The sequence below is a fragment of the Salmo salar genome, chromosome ssa23 (genome assembly GCF_905237065.1).
Source record: "Salmo salar chromosome ssa23, Ssal_v3.1, whole genome shotgun sequence".
NCBI classification, from domain to species: Eukaryota; Metazoa; Chordata; class Actinopteri; order Salmoniformes; family Salmonidae; genus Salmo; species Salmo salar.
The window spans coordinates 2,756,587-2,774,551 of record NC_059464.1 but is presented as its reverse complement, the minus strand read 5'-3'; positions in this window follow the sequence as shown (position 1 = coordinate 2,774,551).

The window sequence follows — 17,965 nt, the reverse complement described above, 5'->3', positions numbered from 1 at the left end:
CCTATTACTTCAATTTCTCAAACATATGACTATTTTACAGCCATTTAAAGATAAGCCTCTCGTTAATCTAACCACACTGTCCGATTTCAAAAAGGCTTTACAACGAAAGCAAAACATTAGATTATGTCAGCAGAGTACCAAGCCAGAAATAATCAGACACCCATTTTTCAAGCCAGCATATAATGTCACCAAAACCCAGAAGACAGCTAAATGCAGCACTCACCTTTGATGATCTTCATCAGATGACAACCCTAGGACATTATGTTATACAATACATGCATGTTTTGTTCAATCAAGTTCATATTTATATCAAAAAACAGCTTTTTACATTAGCATGTGACGTTCAGAACTAGCATACCCCCGCAAACTTCCGGGAATTCGCTAACATTTTACTAAATTACTCACGATAAACGTTCACAAAAAGCATAACAATTATTTTAAGAATTATAGATACAGACCTCCTCTATGCACTCGATATGTCCGATTTTAAAATAGCTTTTGGTGAAAGCACATTTTGCAATATTCTAAGTACATAGCCCAGGCATCACGGGCTCGCTATTTAGACACCCGGCAAGTTTAGCACTCACCATAATCATATTTACTATTATAAAAATGTCATTACCTTTTGTTGTCTTCGTCAGAATACACACCCAGGACAGCTACTTCAATAACAAATGTTGGTTTGGTCCAAAATAATCCATCGTTATATCCGAATAGCGGCGTTTTGTTCGTGCGTTCCAGACACTATCCGAAATAGTAAAGAAGTGTCACGCGCTTGGCGCAATTCGTGACAATAAAATTCTAAGTATTCCATGACCGTACTTCGAAGCATGTCAACCGCTGTTTAAAATCAATTTTTACGACATTTTTCTCGTAGAAAGCGATAATATTCCGACAGGGAATCTCCTTTTCGGCAAACAGAGGAAAAAATCCCAAAGGCGGGGGCGGTCGGGGTCACGCGCATAAGCTAGTGTCTCTTGATCGGCCACTTGAGAAAGGCGATAATGTGTTTCAGCCTGGGGCTGGAATGACGACATTCTGTTTTTTCCCGGGCTCTGAGAGCCTATGGAAGACGTGGGAAGTGTCACGTTAGAGCAGAGATCCTTAGTAAATGATAGAGATGGAAAAGAAGTTCAAGAAATGGTCAGACAGGCCACTTCCTGTAAAGGAATCTCTCAGGTTTTGACCTGCCATTTGAGTTCTGTTATACTCACAGACACCATTCAAACAGTTTTAGAAAATTTAGGGTGTTTTCTATCCATATGTAATAAGTATATGCATATTCTAGTTACTGAGTAGGAGTGGTAACCAGATTAAATCGGGTATGTTTTTTTATCCAGCCGTGTCAATGCTGCCCCCTAGCCCTAACAGGTTTTAAGGCTTAAACAATGACGCGGCTAATATATGGATTTTTCCCACTTTACATTTTTTTTCTAAAAAAAAACACATTCTGTGACGTGCTCAGTTTTTTGGGCGGCATGAAGCTTTCATTAGACCAATGAAATTGCCGAACGGGTTAAGGTCAAAAACTTTTTTGTTTACTGTTTAGATTAAATCGAGCGCTCTCAAACTTCCCATCATTCTGATTACGGTAGTCATTTTGTCACCCTCATCATGGCAAAGACACGGAGAAATGCATATGATGCAGCTTTCAAGTTGAAGGCGATTGATCTGGCTGTTGGAAAAGGAAATAAAGCTGCTGCACGGGAGCTTGGTCTTAATGAGTCGATGATAAGACGTTGGAAACGGCAGCGTGAGGAATTGACTCAGTGCAAAAAGACAACTAAAGCGTACTGCTAATTTTTTGTTGTTGTTACAAGCCGTGTTTCGTTAAAGCCTGTGTAAAGTTCATTTGTTTCAATGTACCGGTAGGCACCTGCGGCTTATAGACATGTGCGGCTTATTTATGTTAAAAATATATTTTTTAAATTCTGTGGGTGCGGCTTATATTCAGGTGCGCTCAATAGTCCGGAAATTACGGTATTAAGATGGAAGGTGTTGGGAGAGGTAGGGGTTTCCTGACATTTAATCTGTCACCATCTGTTGGTAGGGGATCAGCCAAAATTCCAGTTGCTTGAACGCCTATGTCTAAACTGGAGGGTTTTGGGAGTTTTGATGATAGTTTACCCATGGAAACGCCCAAGGATGTGTATGAAAGAGGTTTGCCAAATACAGTGAGTGGGGAAGTCTCCATGGATTTCATAGCAGACATAGTACAGCAGATTGGTCATTCCATTGGGGAGAACATTGCCTCCTGTTTGGAGTCAAAGGCAACTGTTGGACATGTTGGGGACAATGTTATGGGGAATGCATGCAGCTCTAGGGGTATGGATGTGTCAGGCCTGAACCTGGTATTGAACTCTATCAGGGAGCCAGTGTACTTTAGGGGGGGACGGCTCTGAAAAGTGCACAGTGCATGAGTGGGAGGATATGGTCATGGTTTAGATGCGTAAGAGGGGCGTATCTGTGATGGACCAAGCAGATGAGGTTATGGGTAGACTTGTGGGAAGGGCCCGCATTGTTGTTAAAGTGGGCATACGCAGGAATCTCTCTGTTGATTTATCTAAAGGCCCAAGTCCCATCTTTGACATACTGAAACAACATTTTAGTGACACTGCTTTTTCAAGCATGCCCCTCGCTGACTTTTATGCCACATTACCTCTGACTGATGAACAACCATTCGACTATTGGCTCAGACTAAACAGGGCTATGGAGGTTGCTGAAGATTCTCTAAAGATACAGAAGAAAAGTGTTGAAGACCCATCTCGTGAGCTCACGGTCATGTTCATCAGACATTGCCCTAACGCTGAACTGTCAATTATCTAAGGCCAGACGTTCCGCAAGCGGAACGCCTCACCAATATCCAATGGTAGAGCGTGGCGTGAAATACAAATGCCTCAAAAATGCTATAACTTAAATTTCTCAAACATATGACTATTTTACACCATTTTAAAGACAAGACTCTCGTTAATCTAACCACATTGTCCGATTTCAAAAAGGCTTTACAGCGAAAGCAAAACATTTAGATTATGTCAGCAGAGTACCCTGCCAAAAATAATCACACAGCCATTTTCAAAGCAAGCATATATGTCACCAAAACCACACCTAAATGCAGCACTAACCTTTGATCTTCATCAGATGACACTCCTAGGACATTGTTATACAATACATGCATGTTTTGTTCAATCAAGTTCATATTTATATCAAAAACCAGCTTTTTACATTAGCATGTAATGTTCAGAACTAGCATACCCACCCAAAACTTCCGGTGAATTTACTAAATTACTCATGATAAACGTTCACAAAATACATAACAATTATTTTTAGAATTATAGATACAGAAGTCCTTTATGCAATCGCTGTGTCAGATTTTAAAATAGCTTTTCGGCGAAAGCACATTTTGCAATATTCTGAGTACATAGCCCGGCCATCACGGCTAGCTATTTTGACACCCACCAAGTTTGGGACAACCTAAACTCAGAATTACTATTATAAAAATTGGATTACCTTTGCTGTTCTTCGTCAGAATGCACTCCCAGGACTTCTACTTCAACAACAAATGCCGTTTTGGTTCCAAATAATTCATAGTTATATTCAAATAGCTCCGTTTTGTTCATGCGTTCAGGTCACTATCCTAAGGGTGACGTGCGAGCGCATTTCGTGACAAAAAAATTCAAAATATTCCATTACCGTACTTCGAAGCATGTCAAACGCTGTTTAAAATCAATTTTTATGCTATTTTTCTCGTAAAATAGTGATAATATTCCAACCGGGCGATGTTGTATTCATTCAAAGGCTGAAATATATTTTTTTAGAATTCTCGTGAACGCGCCTCTGTCTCACTGTCCCCAGGCTGACAATTCTCAAATTCTGCTGCTGTTCTTCGCCCAGAGACAGCAGACACCCCATTCCACTTTCTGGCGCCTTCTGAGAGACAATGGAAGCCTTAGAAAATGTCACGTTACAGCACAGATGCTGTAATGACGATAGAGATGCAACAGAAGGACAACAAATTGTCAGACAGGGCACTTCCTGTATGGAATCTTCTCAGGTTTCGGCCTGCCATATGAGTTCTGTTATACTCAGACACCATTCAAACAGTTTTAGAAACTTTAGGGTGTTTTCTATCCAAAACTACTAATTATATGCATATTCTAGTTTCTGGGCAGGAGTAGTAACCAGATTAAATTGGGTACGTTTTTTATCCGGCCGTGAAAATACTGCCCCCTATCCCAAACAGGTTAAGTGCAAGCCATTACAGCAGTGGACCGCTGCAGATGTTCATGAGGTTGGATGAATACAGGAGGGAGCAGAGGTACTCTCACTTATCTAAGGTGACCCCAGCCATCGCAACAATGAAGCAGGAAGTTGGTGCTGCCTTGCCACGCACCATGCCTGCTGTGAGGCCCCACATGGAATTACCTAATGTGTTGCCTTTCCCAGCCCAGACTATTTAGGGCTCAGCTGAACCAATGGAACGTATCCTTGCAATGCTGGAGCGTGTGCTGGAGCAGAGGCCACAACATTCTAACCGTCAGTTCCATAAAGGGAATAGGAGCAAATTGAGGTCTAATGGGCCATGTAACGTGTGCGGGGATGCTGGACATGATACTTACTTTCACTGCAGGGCCAATCACCTCTGCTTTCTTTGTCATGTAGCTGGCCACGCACGCTCTCGGTGCCCCAAGGCTGCAGCTCTGAGAACAGCTGGTGGAGTCCCTACAGTAATCACTGCTCAGCTCCCGGAAAACTAGTAGGCCTGCATGTAGAAGGGGAGAGTGTTGGGCCTTTTGTAGCGTCCCCATCAGTGAGAGCTGTTGATTTGGAGTCTGTATATAAAAGTGTTTGTGACCAAATGGAGACTGAGAAGAGTATCATAATGCAGAACACAAAGACTTTCCCCATATGATGATTTATTCTATGCCAAGGTGTTAATAGGAGGAGAAGTGGAAGTGAGAGCTACGCTTGACAGTGGGTCCATGGCTTGTACCTTGAGTTCTAGGGTCTTATCTGAACTGTTGCATGCAGGAGTGTTAAAGTCCATCATTGAGTCCTACAGAGGTACTCTTGGTTGGTTGTGGTGGGTTGAAGACGAGGCCTTTGGGAGTATGTGAGCTGGAGATGGAGGTGTACTGCTGTAGAGTTGCCGTGCCTACACTGGTGGTTGAGGGCCAGAGTGATGACCTCGTCTTGGGCAGAAATCTCCTAAAGCACTTAATTCGCCACCTGAAGACTAATGGAGATCTCTGGAAGAGGGTTTAAACTCCTGTGTGTGATGGGGGTGAGGAGGATAAGCGAATCAACATGATGGCTAATGTGGAGAGATGGAGAGACAGTGTAAGTACCTGACAAAGTTGGAACTGTGAGACTTAAAGGGGCTGTGACTCTAGAGCCTATGCAGGAGCACTTAGTTTGGGGAAGACTACGAAACATTCAAAATCTATCAGCGGGCAGTGCTGTTCTCATTGAACCCAGCAGTTCAAGGTTAACACCAAGGTCAATCCTGGTAGGGAGGACAGTAACTCTGTTGCGGGGGGATGGGTAGCTTCCTGTTAGTGATAAACCCTTCTCAGAAGACAGTGACATTGAGACAAAACGCCACTCTAGCCAATGTCTTTCCTTGCATGGCTCTAGAGGACTTTGACTGTTCATGTGTGAATGATGATTCATCAGCAGTCTTACAGCAGCAAGTGCAGAGAACGGCTGATATACTCACTGACTGCCAAGATGACTTGACTCTGACTGATGATGGTTCCAGCCAACGTCACGATACTGACGGACCTGACAGTTCAAGCCGTCCTGAGGTCTTACGTGACTTAGGGTTGACTGATATTGACATCGACTCCTGTCAAGTGTCTCCTGCTGGTAAGAAGAAACTCATCCAGCTCATAGCTGAGTACCAGTCCATTTTTTTCCCGGCACAAGTTGGATTGTGGAAAAGCTTCCGGATGTCTTCATCGCATTCAACTGAGTGATGAGAAACCCTTTCGGATGCCCTAGCGACGCCTTTCACTAAATCATTATGAGAAGCTCAAGCAAGCGTTGAATGAGATGGAAGAACATGAAATCATAAAGAGGTCTAGTAGTGAGTTCGCCTCACCCCTTGTCCTTACATGGAAGAAGTCTGGAGACCTGAGACTCTGTACTGATTTTCGTTTGCTCAATGCTCGCACCATCAAAGACGCTCACCCTCTCCCTCACCAGGCTGACACACTGGCTGCTTTAGGTGGAAATGCCTTTTTCTCGGTCTGTGAATTTTCTGGGGCATATCATTAGTGCGGATGGTGTAGCTACAGACCCTGAGAAGGCGAGGGCCATTAAAGGATTAACAGAAGCTGATCTGATGGAAGATGGCACTGACATTCCATCTCAGAAGAAATAGAGGTCATTCCTTGGGATGGTGGCGTATTACCAACAGTTCATTGAAGGTTGCTCGACCATCGCAAAGCCTCTCTTTGGGTTGACAACTGGACACAAGGCTCCACGATGGAAAAAGAAGCAACGCTCACCTGTCAGGAAGTTGACGGCTGCCGACTGGACAACAGAATGCAGACAGGCCTTATTCCAGCTAAAGCAAGCCTTACTGGACCAGGTTTTGTTGGCCCACCCCAGCTTCGACAAACCCTTTCTACTCTCGGTTGACGCGTCCAGCAACGGCTTAGGTGCTGTGCTGTCCCAGGTGCAGGAACGGGGAGCTACAGCGAGACCTATAGCCTTTGCGAGCAAGTCCCTCAGTTATGCGCAGTCGAGGTATCCTGCGCACAGGCTCGAGTTCTTTGCCATGAAATGGCTATCTGTGACAAGTTCCACCACTGGTTACGGGGACAGCAGTTCACGGTATGGACGGATAATAATCCCTTGACATACATTCTGACCAAAGCTTGATGCTTGTGAACAGAGATGGGTTGCCAAGCTGGCACCGTACGAGTTTGACATCAAGTACATCCCTGGGGGAAATTTTTTGTTGTTGCAGATGTTTTGAGCAGAGAGCCCTTCGTACGACCTAGTGCACTCCAGCGCCTGACAAGGGTCCCGTACGAGACCTTACTAGCTGAAGCATACGCTGTGCGCACAGACAGAGTGCAAGATGTTTCGCTGGTCCAACCACCCCTTTGACAAAGCCTCTGACTACAACGAAGTGGTCATTTGCTGTCAGGCTACTGTTGACTCTCCATCTGGTGCTTTATCAAGACATGAAGTTGCAGCTGTTCTTCATTCACACAGGTGCTGGGTGGGTGAAGTGGGATCACATGCAATGCTGTTGCCACAGCTTCCACAGGCTGTTATGCCATCAGAGCAGACCGATGTTGATGTTCTGCCACACGACCTACTGATGAGTAAGCAGCGGGATGACAACGTGATCAGTAGAGTGATCTTCTTTGTGGAGAGGGGGAGAAGACCATCCCAGAGAGAGTGTGCCCATGAGTGTTGAAGTTTTGTGTCTTCTCAGAATTTGGGACAAGTTGACCATGAAGATGGGTGTACTGTATCGTGTTTCGAAGAATGTGGTTACAAAGAGGAAAACGTATCTGTATGTGGTTCCAGCCTCCATGAAAGCAATGGTGTTGAAGGGTGTTCATGATGAAGCTGGCCACCAGGGCTAACAGAGAACAGTCTACCTGACAAGACAGAGGTTCTTCTGGCATGGCCTGGAAAGGGAGGTAAAAGCATATGTGAAGTGCTGAAGGAGATGCGTCGTGAGCAAGACTCCTGATCCGGAAGCAAGAGCTTCTGTTGAGAGCATAATAACAACTGAGCTTCTTGAACTAGTGTGCATAAGATTCTTCAAACAAGTCCTTGGATGTGCTCGTTGTTACTGACCACTTTACCAAATTGGCTCATGCTTTCTTGTGTCCGAACCAGTCTGCTAAGTCAGTAGCTCATCAGTTATGGAACAACTATTTCTGTGTCTAAGGGATGCCTCGCTGTATACTCAGATCAGGGAGCCAACTTTGAGAGCGCTTTAACAGCCAAACTGTTGAGTGTTGCAGGTGTTCAGAAGTCTCACACCACGCCGTACCATCCTATGGGGAACGGGTCCTGTGAAAGGATAAATAGGACGTTGGGAAACATGATCCGGGTCCTGCCGACGAGAGCAAAGCACATATGGCCTCAGGCGCTGAAGTCCCTCACGTTTGAATACAATTGTACAATCCACGAGACCACAGGCTTTGCCCCTTTCCTGCTAATGTTTGGGAGGACACCAAGACTACCTGTTGACATAGTCTTTGGCTCTGTCATAGAGAACCCAGAAGTTGTCGACTATGACCAGTTTGTTCAGTCTTTGAGGAGAGATCCGAAGGAAGCCATGAATACAGCACAGGCATCTGCAGCGACGCAGTTGTCGAGGCATGCTGACCTGTATGACAGAAGAGTCAGAGGAGCACCATTGGAGATTGGGTATCGAGTGTTGCTGGCTAACAAGGGGGAGTGCGGAAAGCGGAAGCTCGCTGACCGTTGGGAGGATACTGTCTACCTTGTCACTGGATTGAATGCTGACAGTCACGCTTTTAAGATTCAGAACACCTCCACTGGACAGGAGAAGAAGGTACATCGCAACGTGATAATGCCAGTCAACTTTCTTCCTCTTCCCTATGCTGCCGTTGATGATGGAACAGACATGTCTGGATTAACAGAGTCTGAGGACATGAATGATGGCCTTGTGGTCTCAGTTGCCATGGACACTGCAGTGGATGATGATGCTGAGTACAGAACAAAAGTGTGGGTGTTGGAGTTGCCTTCTGAAGGAACAGGTGACACAAGCCTGGAGGGTGACGTGCAATCCTTGGATGCTCAGGATATTCCACCATTGGTTTCTGTGGAAGATGTACTGCAGCTGGAAGGTCTGTGCTGATCAGAGTCTTCAAGAATCTGACCAAGACCGTAACAGTGTAGTGAGTGAGCTAATTGACCAGTTTGCTTACAGTATCCGTACTGACCTACCAAACTCGGACCAATCCTTACCAGATCAGTTACACACTGACTGTGTTGACAGACCCAGTATTGCAACAGTACACAACACTGTCACTCCTTATGTAGTTGAAGGTACTCTGGGTCGTATTGGGTCAAGGGCAGGAAGACTATTTAAACCAGTGTCAAGACTGATTGAGATTATGAATCAGCAGAAAGTTAGCTCTTGAAGGTTAATATGTGAATAGAGAGGGTCAATGGTATTGACATGTTTTGTTTTTACATCATTGTGACCATGATTAGAGGTTGCAGGATGGTAATGTTTTATTACTTGGATGTTTCTAAAGTCGCTGAGTGTACTTAACATGTAACAGGCATGTTTACCTATGAGGACTAAGGGGATTGATCAACCACTTTTCACTCTAATTCTCATGGAGAATAGTCTAATGACTGGAATATTTAGTGACTGTTTTAAAGAATATACACAGCTTTTACCTTTTAGTTTTCTCTATTAGGTAGTATAAAAATATATATACTTTTTTCTCTCTGGATTATTCTGTACAGTGTCTTTGTACCTGGTATGTTTGCACAGTGCAGTTTTGTATTTTTGTTTGCAAGTGGAATTCAGTAGGGGGGAGTGTAACAGGGTGATTCCCCTTGCAACTTTATTGTTAAGCCAATGGGTTTTTGGTTTTATTTTTGTCTTAACTTCACCTACTCAACATGGCATCTTATTGGCTGGTTTGCGTAGCTTGCTTACGAGGGAGGATGTTTCAGTTAGAATCGTCCCAGTGAACAAGCACCAAACCAGCGTTAAGTTGTTGGTTGCAAAGAACTGTACGTCAAAAGTGATTTTTATACTCCCAAGTGATGATTTAAATGTATAATTTATATCAATTTGTTTATAAATGTTATTAGAACACCACACATAAGATGTAGTGTTTTTGTCCATATTTGTTGTGCATTTTGTTGTAGAGAATTCCACCCTAATACTAGCTAGCAACTTACTGTGTCTGGTGGGGGGGGTTTGTATATTTTGTACAGTGCCTGAGTGCAGAGTTGGATGGTGAGCCGTGCATTGCATGACGTGCTGTTTCTATCAGAATAAATCTCCATGACTGGTGCTAGAAATTGGAGTTCGTGTCGATGATTGATTGTACACAACGCAAAAAGAGTACTGTTACACTTAATTTACATGACCACCTGTTTCAAGACCCAATCTGTGGTGTGCATATGAACTATGGCATTCTGCACAAGCGGAATTCTCAGGAAGCTATGGAAGGCCGAAAGGGTCAAATCGTGTTACCCGTAACACGTCTTAAAACTTGAATTTATCATTTTTCACTTGCTTTTTTTCAAGGGTCAAATGTCATTTTTTGTACACGTGTTCTTTACACCTGTCCAGTGTGCATTTACAGGTGATGTTGATGCTCTAACTCAGAGACTTTGTCTAGAGTCTTGCTCCAGAGACTGGATGGGCCGACCCTCGGGAACGGGGGCCAATCCAGCCAGCTCCCTTCCCCAAGGATATGGGGGAAAGGGCCGGAAAGGGCTGAGGCTGACCCAGGGAGGGGAGGAAGAAGGGAGGGGGGCCCAACCCCTGGAGAGGAGTGCCTACCTCCCCCCACGGCCACCAGGGGGCGCCAATACATCCACCCAGCTCCCTTCCCCAGGGACATGGGGGAGAGGGCCAGAGATCTGAGGCAGACCCAGGGAGGGGGGCTGACCCCCGCCCAGGGCCACCAGGGGGACCCACTACATCCACCTAGCTCCCTACAAAGGGCCAGAGAGGGATGGGGCCAACCCCTGGAGAGGGATGCTGACCCCACCATGGCCAAAAGGGGGTGCCATTACATCCAGCCAGCTCCCTGCACCAGGGAGATGGGGGAGAGGGCCAGAGAGGGCTGGGGCGTTCCCCGGAGAGGTGGTCCGACCCCATGCCCTCGACCCCCAGGCGGCGCCACTACATCCACCCTGCTCTCTTCACCAGGAAGAGAGGGGGGAGACAGCCAGAGAGGGATGGACAAACCAGGGGGGGGCCACCGGAGAGAGGGCCCGTCCCCTGCCCGTGGCCACCAGTGGGTGAATTTAGTAGCACCCCGAGAGGGCTGGAGCCGACCTAGGGACTCAGAGCCGACCCCAGGACAGGGGGTCCGACCCCCGCCCGTAGCCGCTTCATCAAGCCAGCTCCCTGCCCCAAGCAGAAGGGGGAGAGGGCCCAGTGAGGGCCACCAGGGGGCGCCACGACATTCAGCCTGCTCCCTGCACGGGCTGGGACAACCCAGGGGACGCCACTTCTCCCAACCAGCACCCTGTTCCAGCTATAGCGATAAATAGTAATGGCGTATTTATGTAGGCACTAACTCCGCCATGGTTCGTTCAACAGCCTATGGGGTAGTAAATGGTGTTTTTGTATTTTTTTATTGTTATTGCCGAAAATTACTTACAGGCTTAGGAAATGTTATACTTAATTTTTTTTTAAAGGATTTATGCACATAGAGGCTTCATAATTGATAAAGGTCATGTTAAATGACTAATACTATCTCATAGAAGAAAACGCATTTGGCATTTGTCATATTTCTACCATTATTACATTTATATTTGAGTAATTTAGCAGACACTCTGGTAATAATTTTACAAAATACATATACTGAGACATCTTTTTGCATTTTCCTCACAATAACACACACTTTCAGTCTTTAGCCTTATTACACCAATTATTTACAGGATCGATGGGTCCCCGGTGGGACGGTTGAGCTAATGTAGGCTAATGTGATTAGCATGAGGTTGTAAGTAACAAAATTTTCAGGACATAAACATATCTGATATGGGCAGAAAGCTTAAAATCTTGTTAATCTAACTGCACTGTTAAATTTACAGTAGCTATTACAGTAAGAGAATACCAAGCTATTGTTTGAGGAGAGTGCACAGTTATGAACTTGAAAATGTATTAATAAACCAATTAGGCACATTTGGGCAGTCGTGATACATTTTGAACAGAAATACAATGGTTCATAGAATCAGTCTAAAACTTTGCACATACACTGCTGCCATCAAGTGGCCAAAATCTATATTGCACCTTGACTCAAGTGATATAATGCTTAGTCTTGCATTTCAAAGATGATGGGGGGAACCCCCCCCCCAAAAAAACAATTTTCTTTGTATTGTCTTTTACCAGATCTAATGTGTTATATTCTCCAACATTAATTTCACATTTCCACAAACTTCAAAGTGTTGCCTTTCAAATGGTTTCAAGAATATTAGAGGTCGGCCGACTATGATTTTTCAATACCGATTATTGGAGGACCAAAAAAAGCCGATACCGATTAATCGCCCGTTTATTTATTTATTTATTTATTTTTTAATTTAAGAAGTAAGACGTTTTAGGTTGTAGTTATTATAGGAATTATAGGACTATTTCTCTCTATACGATTTGTATTTCCTATACCTTTGACTATTGGATGTTCTTATAGGCACTTTAGTATTGCCAGTGTAACAGTATAGCTTCCGTCCCTCTCCTCGCTCCTACCTGGGCTCGAACCAGGAACACATCGACAACAGCCACCCTCGAAGCAGCGTTATCCATGTAGAGCAAGGGAAACGACTACCCCAAGTCTGAGCGAGTGACGTTTTGAAACGCTATTAGCGCGCACCAGGCTAACTAGCTAGCCATTTCGCATCGGTTACACCAGCCTCATCTTGGGAGTTGACAGGCTTGAAGTCATAAACAGCGCAATGCATTGTGAAGGGCTGTTTGAATGAATGCTTACGAGCCTGCTGCTGCCTACCATCGCTCAGTCAGACTGCTCTATCAAATCATAGACTTAATTATAACAACACACAGAAATACGAGCCGTAGTTCATTTAATATGGTCGAATCCGGAAACTATCATCTCAAACAAAAAGTTATTCCTGTTACATTGCACAACCTTCAATGTTATGTCATAATTAAATAAAATTCTGGCAAATTAGTTCGCAACGAGCCAGGCGACCCAAACTGTTGCATATACCCTGACTCTGCGCGCAATGAACGCAAGAAGTGACACAATTTCACCTGGTTAATATTGCCTGCTAACCTGGATTTCTTTTAGCTAAATATGCAGGTTTAAAAATATACTTCTGTGTATTGATTTTAAGAAAGGCATTTATGTTTATGGTTAGGTACAGTCGTGCAACGATTGTGCTTTTTTCGCAAATGCACTTTTGTTAAATCATCCCCCGTAGTCGGCTGTCTTTGTTAGGAAGAAATAGTCTTCACAGTTCGCAATGAGCCAGGCGGCCCAAACTGCTGCATTTACCCCGACTCTGTTGCAAGAGAAGTGACACATTTTCCTTAGTTAAAATAAATTAATGTTAGCAGGCAATATTAACTAAATATGCAGGTTTAAAAATATATACTTGTGTATTGATTTTAACCTCTTACATCTAGACGTTCCGCTAGCGGAACACCACTCCAATATCCAATGATAGGGCGTGGCGCGAAATACAAACTCCTCGAAAATCCGAAAACTTCCATTTCTCAAACATATGACTATTTTACACCATTTTAAAGACAAGACTCTCCTTTATCTAACCACACTGTCCGATTTCAAAAAGGCTTTACAACGAAAGCAAAACATTAGATTATGTCAGCAGAGTACCCAGCCAGAAATAATCAGACACCCATTTTTCAAGCTAGCATATGTCACAAAAACCAAAACCACAGCTAAATGCATCACTAACCTTTGATCTTCATCAGATGACACTCCTAGGACATTATGTTATACAATACATGCATGTTTTGTTCAATCAAGTACATATTTATATCAAAAACCAGCTTTTTACATTAGCATGTGACGTACAGAACTAGCATTCCCACCGAACACTTCCGGTGAATTTACTAAATTACTCACGATAAACGTTCACAAAAAACATAATTATTTTAAGAATTATAGATACAGAACTCCTTTATGCAATCGCGGTGTCCGATTTTAAAATAGCCTTTCGGTGAAAGCACATTTTGCAATATTCTGAGTAGATAGCTCGGCATCACGGGCTAGCTATTTTGACACCCACCAAGTTTGGTACTCACCAAACTCAGATTTACTATAAGAAAAATTGGATTACCTTTGCTGTTCTTCGTCAGAATGCACTCCCAGGACTTCTACTTCAACAACAAATGTTGGTTTGGTTCCAAATAATCCATAGTTATATCCAAATAGCGGCGTTTTGTTCATGCGTTCAAGACACTATCCGAAGGGTAACGAAGGGTGACGCGCGGACGCGTATCGTGAGAAACAATGTAAAAATATTCCATTACCGTACTTCGAAGCATGTCAAACGCTGTTTAAAATCAATTTTTATGCGATTTTTCTCGTAAAATAGCGATAATATTCCGACCGGGAGTCGTTGTTTTCGTTCAAAGACTGAAAAAGTAAAATGGACTCTTCACGCGCACGCTCGTCTCATTGTTCTCAGATCGACCACTATCCAAATGCGCTACTGTTTTTCAGCCAGTAACTGCAGAGTCATCATTCAACGTTCTGGCGCCTTCTGAGAGCCTATGGGAGCCTTAGAAAGTGTCACGTTACAGCAGAGATCCTTTGTTTTGGATAGAGATGACAAAGGCCAAGAAATGGTCAGACAGGGTACTTCCTGTACAGAGTCTTCTCAGGTTTTGGCCTGCCATTTGAGTTCTGTTATACTCAGACACCATTCAAACAGTTTTAGAAACTTTGGAGTGTTTTCTATCCAAAGCTACTAATTATATGCATATTCTAGTTTCTGGGCAGGAGTAATAACCAGATTAAATCGGGTATGTTTTTTTTATCCGGCCGTGAAAATACTGCCCCCTATCCATAACAAGTTAAAGGCATTGATGTTTATGGTTAGGTACACATTGGAGCAATGTGTAACTAAGCGATTAATATGCAATGCAGGACAGGCTAGATAAACTAGTAATATCATCAACCATGTGTAGTTAACTAGTGATTATGATTGATTGTTTTTTATAAGATAAGTTTAATGCTAGCTAGCAACTTACCTTGGCTTCTTACTGCATTCGCGTAACAGGCAGGCTCCTCGTGGAGTGCAATGTAAAGCAGGTGGTTAGAGCGTTGGACTAGTTAACCATAAGGTTGCAAGATTGAATCCCTGAGCTGACAAGGCAAAAATCTGTCGTTCTGCCCCTGAACAAGGCAGTTAACCCACCGTTCCTAGGCCGTCATTGAAAATAAGAATGTGTTCTTAACTGACTTGCCTAGTTAAAAAATATTTAATAAAAAAAATCGGCAAATCGGTGGCCAAAAATACCGATTACTGATTGTTATGAAAACTTGAAATCGGCCATTCCGATTAATCGGTCAACCTCTAAAGAATATGCATATCCTTGCTTCAGGTCCTGATATACAAACAATTAAATTAATAAGGATCGGACCCTTTTTTACATTTTCGTCTAAAATGACACCGAAATCTATGCCCTGAAAAATCTATTCAGTTCCTCCACATTGAAATGAATGGTGGCCAACTTGAAAATAGGCTGTTGTGACTGCTTTTTATATTAAATCTTATGATGACTGAAACTTTTCCCATGGGTCTCCTTGTTCTGTGGGAAGTTTGGTGTAGTTATCATTTATGGTACTATGTGATAATGAAGTGCATCCCAATGCTGCCCATTTTGTCTCATCAATATACCCCAAAATACATACAGGTATGACCTTTGACCCCCCCCACCCCCCCACCCCCCCCAAGGTGGACCCATGGAGATGTCATTAACGTTCCAATTCTTTTATACATTATTTCGTACCTCAAGTTCTGACGAAGGCCGTGAGGCCGATACGTAAGCTTAGTATCACTGATATTTAATATCAAGAGCAGTGTGCGGTTTCCTTTTTCCTTCATCCTGTTTCAACTGTTGCCATGCACCTGCAATAAGATTGCTCAGATGTGCGAGTGCCTTTTGAATTTTGTACCTCAAGTTAATAACATATCAATTGTCTTATTTTGCCAAGATTGTTCCTTGATAATACAAAATGACATTGCATATCCCAGCAGAGATCTCCCTTGTTCTTTGAAGAATGTCTTTTGGTAGAACGGATACGTTGTAGTACCCTGTCTTCCTTAAAAGATTGTCTGTCCTTTCCTAGCCCACGGTTACAGCTGCTTCAGCTGCTAACTCGACGTCTAGGATGTATCACTTCTTTAGTGAATAAGAGTTCAAAGTTCATACCAAGTTGCCATACTATAAGCTCATGCTATATTCTGGCTGGTATAGTCGAAATTCATCCTTCCAGCGCGTCGATCGTCACCAGACGTTGAAATTCACCCTTCTAAACATATGGACATCAGTCCTCACGTCATTGGGATCACAATGTTAATTTCGTTAGGTTGTAGTTGTTCAACCATTCGCAACCAGAGCTCACGCTGAGGTTGGCTTAGTTCTGTAGTTGATATTAGCCCTTTTAAACGTATGGACAGCAGTCCTCACATCACCGGGAACACAAGGTTGACTTTCGTCAATGGGCTTTTGTAGTGGTGGAGAGAAGGGCGTGTTTCATAGTTCACAACCAATGCCTGTTCATTTGGGCGGGGCCACTGAGTGAGCGTAGTTCACTTACGAAAACAATTCTCTCATTTAGAAGCTAAAATTACACTTCATCTTTTCACAAATAGTTTAATATTTAAACATTTAAATTGCACAACAATTCCATGTGAATCTGATAACTAGAATGTGTAGACTTTCCAAGAAACAGTTTGTCGTCCTATCATCAGTAATAATGTCTCAGACGACAACTGATCTGACATCATGTTCTTTAAGTACCAGCGTATACTTTCAACTGGTTGGATTACCGAAATATGGTTCCGTTCCCAACCTTTTGATGTTACCAGACTCTCTATGTTAACTAAGGGCTTTCTAAGAGTCAAGTCTGTAGAGTAGAGAGAGAAAAGGGGTAAAGGTATTTATGGGGGTCATAAACTTAGGTGAAATTAGATTGCTATTGGTTATGAATAGGCTACTGGGTGGATGGGTGGTTGGTTGAGTTATTTTCTAACAGTTGTTTGCCCTGCTAAAATGTTTCATATATACACACACTTTAATCAATTAACGTTACTAACCTGCTCTATGCAACTTTATATCTGGTTTAGAACGATATCAAGGAGCCTCCGTAGCTTCTCGTTCTCTTCCTTTGAACGATAGATTTCTTCCTGGTACTCTGCCACCGTTTTAACAGCCCCAAATATCTCAGCAGCAGCATAATAATAAATTATTGATTTGTAAAAGTTCATGGCACAAATATTCTTCCACAAGTAATTCTGGACAGGTCTCTGTGCTTCTGTAACGAAAGACCCCCGCACAGGAAGTTGTGAACTTATTGGTCAGTATAGTAGAGCCCTGCTTTGCTTAAATTTTAAGGCCGAACCTTACCCATACCCGCAACGTTCAAGCCTTACCCTATCCAGGCCCGATTGCTTCTGCCAAATTTAAGGCCCGGCCCTGCCCGAAACCCAAAATCAGAAATAACTTCCTCCATTAGTAAATCCATTAGGTGCTCCTCTGTCTCACTCGCTCTCTGCACACTGCTTACTGTGCATATGCTCTGCTTATGGCGGCTCTGGGTCTGTGAGTATCTATGGCAGCGTCGGCTCCGCTTGGGCTGTTCTGCTCAATAACGAGATGAGAGAGTAGTTAGCTGAGCTACTTTTCGTCACTCTAAACTCCGACAAAACTCAAGGAATATTACTATTTCGGTGAAATAATTTGTTCTGTTTTTTATTTGAAGAGATTGAAGCACTTATGACACCATGTTATGATCTTAGTCAGATATGACTGTACTGCGCTGTTCGGGGTCAGGTCGGGTAGTAGAGCTCTACAGTGTAGTCAGAGTTGAGAAATGTCGAAATCAAAAAGGATGATCTAAATTGGTGAAGTTCGTTCAATTTCAAACATTGACTCAATGTGAACACTAAAGAGAGAAGAAAGCAAGTAAAGAGAAGAGCGACCTTAGGCTACTGCCCTATACCTTTCAACAAGACCTCTACGTTCACAAACTGTAAGTAACTTTCATTATTTTCATAA